General features: G+C 29.9%; 1 protein-coding gene across 1 annotated transcript in view; it reads left to right on the top strand.

The window, feature by feature from the left end:
- The first annotated feature begins 6746 nt into the window (after window positions 1-6746).
- LOC126855310 (lachesin-like) overlaps window positions 6747-11975 on the top strand; it is a 91683-nt gene continuing 86454 nt past the window's right edge. Inside the window, exon 1 of the mRNA XM_050602850.1 lies at window positions 6747-6783. The gene's annotated coding sequence lies outside the window, so the exon portion shown is untranslated. The remainder of the gene's footprint in view (window positions 6784-11975) is intronic.

Below are 11975 nucleotides of genomic sequence, written 5' to 3'. Positions count from 1 at the left end.
GATCTTCAGAAATAAGATTTCTTATTGGAAACAAAACATTTTTTAAAGTGAAATTGACCTGTCAATCACAAGAATCAAAATCATGCGAATTCGCGTTACTTTCGCGTACGCCTTGACGGTATTTCACATAGAGAGAAAGAACGTGAAGGAATTCAAATTACTATACTTCCTGTTCACATCGTCACTTCTGAGTGGAATAGTTATGCTATGCTATTGCGCGCAGAGTAAGGAAATGAGTTTTATCGACTCTTATTTATGACTTCCATATATTTCCTCGGTCTTTTTTTTTTTCGTAAATTTCATAAATTTATTATTACTCAGCTTTATATGTGAGTGTTGCACGATTTTATAAATTTTTACAAGATTTTACATGTAAAGAATAATTATAAATTCATCTCGACGATATTTTTCTCTCTCTTTTTCTCTTTTTAATAAATTTATTTCTTTATTATTTCTTATAATATTTAATTATATATAATTATTATTTCTTATATATAATATTTATATATAGTAAAATATATATATTAAACAAATTGAAAATGCTTTTAGAATACGTGTGTATTTAAATGATACTTATAAATATTCTCAAAACTGTGGAATTAAAAATTAGAGAAATTATTGCTCTTTAATAAAATTGCAAGCATTTATTTTTAATATCATAGAATAGTATTGATTACACGCGATATTAGGTTTTAGATTTTGACATGGATGACAGATATTGATTTTCGATGGTACAGAACTCGATTAATTACCAATTCTACGGAAAGTGAAATTTTTAATTGTGTTAATAATATATTTCCGGGTCACATCAAAAATTTATTTTTATTAATTTGTATGACATAAACCCGATTCCAAAAGTTCTATTTACCAATAGTTGAGACTCCTTTTCTTTGAACTGTTGAATTACATTTCTGTTGAATTTGATATCTACAACAATTTCAATTTTAATAATAATTTCTTTGACATAAGAGTATTTATTTAATTTTCTTTTGAACAAGAATATTATGCAATGATTCTAATCCTGTATCCGTTTATTATTAATTTGCATATTATATGTATATTAAAAAATTAAAAAATTATCGATATTTTTATTTTTATAATAAGAAAAGCGATTTTCCATTAATATTATTAGATAATTAGCGCTTATTGTCTTTAACATTCAGCTTCATAATCTAATATTTAATCTAGTATTTAACGGTTTCAGTTAGTGTTTTCCTAGGAGAATAATCTGAAGAAGGGTATTACATTTATAGCTAGATCAGACTTAAGTTATTATGCAATATCTCGCAGCAATATTTTAATGATGATAAGATCTAATGGAACGCTATTTTAGTTTAGACATATTTTAGTTTGCGTACGACTTTAGAGATACTCACTAGCGCATTAATTGGTAGTGAGTTACAAAGGGCCGTCATAAAGATAAAGTTTGTACACTGTCGCAAATTACTTAACTAAGGTCTTTGCTGTGTCGCTTCCGACGAACCGGAAGGAAGATACATGAAAAGCTTTATTATTTCAGTTTTTCTAAGTTTGTAGAGTTACATACACAATGTTGTTAATGATTTGTGTTTAAAAGAAAGAAACATTCAAAAAATAACTATTTATAAGTTAAATACATTACATACGTTATTTTACAGAAAAGTTTATTAAATGGATGCGAAAAAGCTTTTTTCTTCTCTCTCACATTCTAACTCTAAGTATAAATATTATTTAAATTAATGTCATATAACATATTTCAATAATTTATAATGTTGGATGAATTTTCATTTATGCATATTATATATTATGTGATATTTTAAATATATTACAATTATAAAATTATTACATTATTATATCATAAAATTATTAAATTATATTATTAACAACTTAATTTTTTTTATATAATTCACAATAGTATTTAAATTATAGCAAAATGACTAATAGATACTTGATCGAGTGTTGAAATATATAATTCTTTTCTTGATTATCAATAAATTAAAAATTTGCAAATTTCTTTGTAGCATAGCTTTTGTAGATTATTATGGTGTAAGTCACATTTCAAACGAGTTATTTTGGATTTCATGTTTTTTTCTTATCTATATTCGACATTCGCCTTAATCTATATTCGACACACTCAAAAAAGTGACTGCATTATTTTTGAAATTAACATAAATATAATATGTATATGATATGTTACAACATATAATTTAAAAACTTTAACAGTACATAAATTATTGTAAACAATAATTTATTTTTTACTTTGCGGTTTCAATTCACTGCGTGAGCTGTTAATATCACAAAAAGAAATATTAATAATTAATATTAAAAATTGATATTTCAGGTTACTGATGAGAATTACCAATTGATCGCAAGAAGCCTCATTGATTCTGGACCTCGACATTTTCCGCAGTCTCAATACCATCATTCCTCGCGTCTCCACTGGTGAGTAAAACTTTTAAAACTCAGTCCAACAGGCTTCTGGAAGCTTGCCGAGTCTCAGTCCGCCATTCAAAAAGAAAATGGCAGAAAGAAAGAAGTGAGCCGTCTTCAGACACCGTCTCGCATCTTTCTAGAATGTCTTTTAATATTCCGGCTTGCTGCAACAAGAGAAAAAAACCTCTAAAAGAGGAGCAAAAAAGAATTAGGTTAATGACATGCACCCTTATTCCGCTCGCGATTTATTACCGGCAATGCTGATCTTCATAGTATAATTGCAACTCCTGCGTATCGCACATGATCGAAATCCGGTATGCAAAATATTTCAAATTCCTATCAGTTGGTCGGGTTTAAAGCGACACCGTGAGTCGCGCAAAAAAGGGAAATAACCGGGCGCGGTTATCACGGGAGAAAGAGAGAGGACCGACAGGTAACCCGGCACCAATAAATCCTTCGAGTGTGGTGCGCGTAACAAAAAGGGTCCGGCAAAAAGGGAAAAGCAAAGCGCACTTTATTCCTTCCTCTCTCTATTTCTCTCTTTCTCTCTCTCTCTCTCTCTCTCTCTCTCTCTCTCTTTCTCCCTCTTTCTCTTTGTGCTTTACCAGCTCGGAGAGGAGGGTAACAACTTCATCCCCCTTCGCTTTCGGTTCCTCGATTGTGGGCACGAAAACTAATAAAAGGGGATGTTTATCCCGGCGGTGACCATGACTGCCGCGCAAGCCGGAAGTAAATTTGCAACGCGAGCGAGTTTATTTGTTTGGCATTAAGCCGCCATAAATTAAGGTTTGAGTACGGTTGCGTTGAGGATATGCGGGTATCGGATGCGCACCGTTTTGCAGAGTATAGCTTACATAAACCGTGGACATTGTTTGTGGACAATGCACTCATTTAAGCGGTGAAAAAAATTTGTACGAACGTATGATCGAAAAAACTGCCTTTTTACGTTATGACCAGCTCCAGTTTTCATATTATACGGTGTCTGTTCACTTGAGAAAAATAAAAAAAGAATATATATAGTTAGTAAAATTTTAATTAATTCATTATCACTGTATCTCATAGAGCGTCCTTAAAATAACTGTTGCAAACTTGACACAAATTTACGGATTAATTGAATCTACAAAAAGTTTTGTCCTTTCTTTCTTTAAAATTTGAAAAATAAATTTGAACATTTTTTACGCTTAACATTAATATAAGTAGATTCGGAAACAAATTGCCAGAATACGTAAAATAAATTTTTTGCATAGTCTATGAACAATATTCAAGTCTTAGGATATATTTTATACATGGCACTGATAAGTGTGCCTTTTGTCACACTAAAAAGTGCTGCTTTTTATTCTCGAAGAACAGGTCTCGATGGCTATAATGATACATTAACCCGGAGCTTAAACTCAATTTTGACGTCACAATTTGCCGCTCATTTTACAATAGAGAGCAATTTTGTGCTCTTGCATCCCCTGAGGAACCGATTACGGTCGCGAATTTATGAGAACCGAAGTAAGGGTGAAAACGGAAAGAGGAACTTGTTGCGTTCGCAGCGTTAATTAGTTGTGACTAGTAACGAGCTGCAGCAGCTTGCACATAATATTTCGTATTGCGAGGATGTGGTTTCCGTAATGATTCTAAAAAAATATCAAAGTATAGGATAATTTATAAACAATATTTCAAAGAAACAATATTTCTCCAATTCTTAATACAGAACTATCTTTAAAACGTATGCAATAAATATTTCGTAAATTAATTTTAACATCATATTATCGCTAGTACTAGATATCATATAATTTTTAATTGCAAAAATATTTTCTACAACTAAAAGTATAGGAAGAGGATTTATTGTCTATAATTTTAATTACTATCACGCTTCGCGCGCGTCTTCCACGTTTGCTTTTAAAAATAAAAATAAAAAGTCCGATAATAGAATTCCTATAATATAATTCTTTCTTTAAACGCGATTGATCAGTATCAAAAATTATTTGCTATTATAACATAATTAATAATTAATATTTAAATTAAATAATAGATCTATAATTTAAAATATTGAAATAACTTTATATTTTGCATATATATTTTATATTACGTAAAATATTCCAATAGAATTAAGATACCTAACATATTCGGTCTTCGTGACATAAACATTGGCGCGCTATTGTTTACATATCACGGCCTCGTTATTCGGAGACACTTGAATAGAACTGTAGTGGGGTGAGATGCTCAAATTCCTTTCTTACATGTTATCATTCGCACGGCGATACTCGAACAGTAAGGTAGTAGAGCGCGAGACACTTCGTCAAATTCCTTTTTTAAATATGATCGTGACAAATATCGGAATATAATTTCATATGATAAATATTAATTATTTTTTACATAACATCTTAAATAATACGTCATTATATCGCAATGATAAATTTCGAGGCGCGTATTTCGTGCGTGATATAAACACATGTAATCAAGAAGTGACAGGAATCAAAATTATAAATTATTGGTTTATCGCGATCTTTCTCCTTCTTTATAAGAAATAATTCTTTAAAAATACTTAAAGTTTAATTATATTTTGTTGAATGCTCGTTTGACTTTTTGATTTAAATATGATTCGGATTGAGAATGTGGAAATAATAAAATAATCGAATCGCAAATTAATTAACATAACGATAAGCTTCGTGATATATTAATAAATTTATTATTAAAGAATTAATTATGAAAGAATTAATTTGATTTAAAATATTTATATAATTTATTATTCAGTTTGTATACGTCATAGTACACAAAATATTTTCGGCTGCGAAACGTCAATAACATTGTTCGGCCTTGGCAGCCTTGGCAATGTAAACATTAACGCGCTATTATTAAGACGACTTACAGCTTTGTCATTCATACAGCGATGTTAAAGCAGTAAAGTAGTGGTGTGAGACGGTCCGTCGAATTTCTTTTCTAAACGCGATCGTGATAGATATTAAATATAATCGCTATAATTATTATATTATAATTAACGATTAATTAACTTATAAAAATAAGAAATAAAAATAATAATTCAATAATAGAAATAGCATACTCTTACGAGTGGCGCATGATTTTGGCATCGTGTAAAATTAAAAATCTTGTTCTTTGTTTTCACTTTTACGATGTAATAAAGCGTATACGTTTCGGGTAATTGTTCCGCAATCACAAATGCCGGTGTAAAGTATGCGAGTATCACATATTAGACTAATTATAATTACTTAACTGTGTTTTTGCGAGTGAATGTGAATGTCATGAGTAAACAACAAGAGATGAACAAGAGAAGAAAAGGAGATTCTAGAAAGCATCCGACGATGGATGGAGAGATATGTGTGGTAAATAATTTCTATTTACTATCTATATTAATTTCTACTATCTATATTAATAATAAAATATATACATTGTACAGTTTTTTTTCGTTTTTTTAATGGTGTATGAGACCCAATCTAAATTATCGTATAACTTAACGCATATATCGTTTATTTTTTTAAAACATATTTACATCGCATCTTTTTTAATTGAGAGAAAAAAGGGATGTGATATAGATCATTTATTTTCAAATATAATCTTACGTTATATAATTTTGTAATATTATATATATATATATATATATATATATATATCATATTACAAAATTATATACGTATAATACCCTCCTTGGGTGTAACCTTGCCGCGGTGGGAGGGCTTAGTACCTGGATGGTGCCTTAAGGGCCTTAAGGTCTCTAAAGGTTTACTGAGAAGGGGAAAACCAAGCACCCAACGCCGTCGTTGCTGTCATCGCGCCGTGGACGGCTCGTCATATGGTTAATGCTGTCATCGTGTCGCGGACGGCTTATCGTGCCGCGGACGGTTTTCGCGTCGCGAAATTTGAAAGTGCGGGAGTGTCATTGAAAGTATCGCGCGTACAAGTGCGGAAGTATCTTTTAATAAAAGTGCGGGAGTGCCGTTTAATGTATCGCGCGTGTGAATCAATCTGAGAGGAGGAGGAGGCCTAGGAGAGGCATCGGGCACCGGCGGAGCAACCCAAGGGTGAGTATTATTATTTGTATTAATTATTATAAATCCCGTACATTTGCATTAATTCCATTGAATCATTATTTAAATAGTTTAAACAAGAGAGACTCATACTATAAAAGTTTTTATTTAAAAAAAATAGTTTTTTTTAGAATTTATAAAATTATTCCATATTTATATACTTTCTTATTATTATACGCATCGGATATAAAATTTGGTATCACGTACAATAATATCGCGTACGATAATAATTTCTTTAAATATTAATTATTTTAAGCGTTGCTATAATTTGGACTTTATATTGTGTGTTACAGACAACGTAGCCTCAAGACCAAATCTCCGCTGTTGCGCATCAGTGCTGGTGAGTGACAAACTTTATTTTATTTTGAGGTAACGGATTCATAGATATTGTAAATGTAAACGTAGATTGTAAATAAATGCGTTGCCTCAAAATGGATGAGCTAGATTAAATTAAATCAAATAAGTTTTCATAAATTGTTTTAATATACATTAAAATATATAGTGCAGATATAATTTAAAGTATAAATTTAAAAAAAAATTTGAAAAGAATATAGAATATTTTTTTTAATTGATAAATTTTTATTCATATATATTTATATTTAATAAAAAAGGCGCTAGAAGCAATTTTATTAATTATATAAAATAACGTATTTTTATATTGCGCCAATTTTATCCTAATTTTTCATAGCTCATCGATTTAAATTTTTATATTAAGTTTTGATTTATTGATGTAAAGCCAAATTATCAATCTATTAAATTATATGAAACACTTAAATGTATTATTAATTTTCTTTTAATATAAACTATTATTATTATTATTATTATTATAAATAATATATGTTAAATATAATATTATTATAAATAATATTACATATTATAAGATTATATATTATTATTTCAATCAATTAATTGTGATTGATAATTTGGCATTAGATTAATTAAAGTCATATTAAAATGCATGTGACAAACTGTCGTAATGTCTTACGACCATAAATGAGCAAAATTACGCTCATGCACCGGCGATGATAATGAGCCGGCAATGGAAGGAATGTTTCTCCTTCATTGACCTCCGATAGAGGTCAAAGCTACATTTCTGATTTGATGTAGTCAGAATGAATATGGCCAGGATCAACGAAAGGTAAGTCCAACTGGTCCAACGGAAGCAATACGGTGCATTAGGGCACACAAGTAGGGCACGCGAGCAGGGCACGCGAGTAGAACACGCGGATAGGATACGCGATTAGGACATGCCAAAATTTCAGTAATCTCGGATTCCCACTGGCTTTTATCTAAAATATATATTATCAAATTTTAGAATTTATACAACAATATTGCGAATAATTAAATTTGCGATATATTGAGAATCGCGTATCTTTAATTTTTAATTTCGAACTAAACGCAGTATTGATTAATATATCGCCGCGTGTCGCATTATGCGGAAAATGTTCCGCAAACATTTCCGTTCATATTCTGTTACAAGATGTCTGCAACATTATCTGTAACAGAGAGATGAATATCATACACCAATGATATCCGCATATTTCGTTTGCAAATAGGAACTATATAGAATGTGATGGGAAGACAGTGATCAAAGTATTGTTTGAAAAGTCTACTGTTAGCAGCAAAGTAAATGAAAAAATTCAATTTAATGAATTTTGCTTCATTATGTGTTTTCATGTTTTTTTAATCGATAATAAGGATGATTAATTGATGCAATTAAGCGCAAAATCAATATGCGTGGATAACGGCTACCGAAACAAAAAATAGAAACGCAGTTTGCGATGTCATAATTTCAAATAGTATTCGTGCGAGAAAAATAACGACACAAAAATAATTTTTAATTATGATTGAAAAAGGAAGGGTTATCGATATTACAAATGAATACACTCGTGTTTTCGTGCAGTGTATCTACAATATTATCTGTTGCGCCGGAATTGCGGAACTGTCATGTCCCATGTTTGTACCGTAAACAGAGATCGAATTGATTCAGACGAACACGTGCTGTACACGATGGAAAACAATTTAAATCTTGTTAAATATGATGCAAAGCAAAACCCGCTCACCAGCAGGTGAAACTTTATTTTATTTTAAGTTTGATTCTCATTGTACTTTTTTATGAAATCAAGTAAATCGAGATATAATTGACTATTTTTTAATTTATATTAAAAATTTAACCAGTAGTCCAAAAGCGATTCAAAGCTCTTATCGATTAGATCAAACTATGGTCATTAGCTTAGAAGTTACTGTTTCAAGGTAGGTTACGAGTCATTGGGGAATTATGGTATCAGGCTGTATCCCTATACTATAACATATCTTGTTAAATATGATTCTTGAGAAAATTTAAAAAAAAATTTACTGCTAAAGTAACAAATATAATGATAATTTCTAAATTGGATTATTTATTTATAATATAAATTAAGCATAAATTTATAAAATAATATTTAAAATAATAACATATTATTAGTCTCTTTCTTTTTCTTTCTCTTTCTCTCGCATTGAAAAATTTAAAAGTAGAGAAGTGTCGAAAGTTTGTATGTACATTAAAGTAATTATATATTTTGAAATTATATAACTTCTTGACTAAATATAAAAGAAAGAATAAATGTATGTATCTGGAAAAAGTTTTCAAACTTACATCTTTCTTCTTCGTAGATACAGGCAATCATGATAAAAAAAAAGTAAAAAATTTTTTACAGTTTTGAAAAGCTTAGTAGCATCAGTATATTGCAGTATATCTATAATCTATTCGCGCCACATCACTTGGAAAGCTTTGCACTATAAGGATGTAGTAGATACAGCTCATCATAGTCAGTCATATATTACACACGTCCATCATAATCAATCTAGTTTTCTTGTACACGACGCTATATCATTCCTGTTCAGTCTAGTCAATGGAAAAAGAGTATAATGTACGAATATCGCTAGATCCCTGTAGAAATAATTGTAAAGCTATCCAGTTTATTTGTACGGTAAAAAATATAATTTGTTACTGAGCCGAAATGTCTCTCTTGTTTCGTCCGTCGATATCGATCGCTCGATTCGCGATTAAAGCAGTCTCATAGGGATTGAGTACTAATTATATCGTTTAATAAATGGTAGTAAATGAAAACCTCGGGGAATCGTCGTGAGTATTTGACTCCATTTTTGCGACGCAATGCGTCGCTAATAACTGTCGCGCGTTACATAAAAGAGGGTAAAATGTTTCTAATTTTGTACGATAGAATGCTTTTCAAATTGTATTTCGCAAAATCCTTAAATTCGGCACTTTGTTACAGACTGTGCAATAAATGTCGCGGGAGCTTTAACCATTTCTGGAGGGGAACTTTTAGAATTGCTCGTTGCTTATAGAATCCTCGGATTCGGAGGATTTTCTATCATTTAAATTATTTAATAAGAAATTAAGATAATACCAAGATTTGAAATAATGAGTTTGAGAGCAACTTATTCCTTTATTATAAAAAAAAGAACAAATATTATTTTTATTACATAGCTAAATTATGAAATCGAATAATTATATATATATATATAGTCAGCTGAGTTATCGTTGATACACTTTGTAAAATGCCGATTCTAGTTCGGGATCTGCGCGATAAGTCGCGCAACTGCCTAATAAATACAAATACGCGTACGTACTCGTGGCAAACTGAAAATAATACTCCCGGCCTCCATGGAGTTCCCGTTTCGTCCGCAGATACGATAAGAAATGACTGCTCTCGGAAAATGTCATAATTGCGAGGCAAATTGGCAAATTGGAAACGTGATATTGTTGTGAGGGTGGAAATGAAAATTGATGCACGTTATTTTACGTGTAAATATAATATTAAAGTAGGATAAATTTGTGCTACGCAATTTTTTTTTCTTTTTTTTGAACTGTACAAAGATTTTTGCAGTGTTAAAAAATTGCTATTAACAAACTTTATAAGAAAAAAAAAAAGAAACGACTTTGATGTTTATTGCATAGTTGTCATGGATAGTTTTGTATCGAAATGTGAAATTTGTAAGGTGTTTATTACAGAAACTCGTTAGGAACCCTAATTAAACCACACACGAATGACAAATATGTCCTAAGGCGCTTCGAATCGCTTCGCGGTAACAAGTTTACGAAGTTTCTTCCTGCGTACTTGGTAAGGAAGATTATCGTCGAGTTATTATAATTATGGACTTTAAACGTTTCTCTGGTTTAGTAGATGCGCGACTTGCATCGACAATTATCCACGAAAAACTTATTTAAGTAACAAAGTTTTATTTATTATATAACAAAAAAATAAAAAATTTTGTTTAGTTACTATTTTATTATTACCGTTTGTTTTTATTTCTTAATATTAAAATTAACAATGACTAATAAATATGACATATATTTGATAGAAATATATATTACCAATTATATATTTATTAAATATTTACAAATTTAAAATGATTATTTCTTATATGTATATCTTGTTTATAATTATAATACAATTATGCATGATGCGTGAAAGCATGTAAATTAATTTTGAAATTCGAGAATGTTTAGAAGAATGAAGGGTTGGCATTGTAGAGATGTTAGCATAATTAACAATTTCAAAAATTAAAGATAATTTTCAGGCTTATTTTACTGTATTAAAAATGATGCAATATTTTGAAAGTTGTTTAAAAATACAAAATATGTTTAAAGCTCTTTATGGTTATTTAACAAATATATTAAAATCATTTTCAAGCCGAGAGTAAAAATTATACATATATCACTTAATAATGCAAGACACATTTTTTATGTTTTTTGAAAATTATCAAAATTAAATATAAGTTTAATAATAGATGTAAAATGAATGAAACATCGGCGGTATATGCAAATTTATACATTTAAAAAGTTTGTTAAAGATAATAAAAATTATTAAGTAAAGATAATATTTAATTATAAGCACATTTGGTAAACATAATTGTAATTTTTAATTATAATTACAAATATATAAAATAGTTATTGTAATTTTATTCAGTAAATTGTCTCGGCGTAAAAAGCATTCTGTTCTATTTATTTTATTATTTTTTATTATTACAATAATCACAAAAATTCAATTTAAATATCCACGAAATGCTATTGAGAGAGACAGAGAGAGAGAGAGAGAGAGAGAGTCGAGTTAATCTTCTACCAAGTGAACTTTGTGACACACATATAACTGACACACACTGACACACACTGCCTTTCTTGACTTTTTTTCTTTAACTTTTTGAAGAGGAAGATGCTCCAGAGTATTTACTCCATTTGCATACTATTTTACTTAATTAAAATCTTCTCGATTCACGTTCGTTAATTAAAACATTGATTTCTATCGTAATTTGTCGGTATCGGTTTCTGTTTAACCGCCCAATCCCTTCACTAATCTAAGATAGTCTTGTCCCGCACAAAGATAAATACTTGAAAAGGATGTTGTAAGATAGTCTAAAATCGATGGCATGCTGTACCGCGGATGCGCATTTATTAGACATTGCCCTATATATGAAAGCACTATCTCAAATGCTTGATTTGCATATCAATTTCGGAACGGTCCGATAATT

Source organism: Cataglyphis hispanica, chromosome 15, assembly GCF_021464435.1.
Source record: "Cataglyphis hispanica isolate Lineage 1 chromosome 15, ULB_Chis1_1.0, whole genome shotgun sequence".
Classification (NCBI taxonomy): Eukaryota; Metazoa; Arthropoda; class Insecta; order Hymenoptera; family Formicidae; genus Cataglyphis; species Cataglyphis hispanica.
This window is presented reverse-complemented; position numbering and strand designations above follow the sequence as displayed.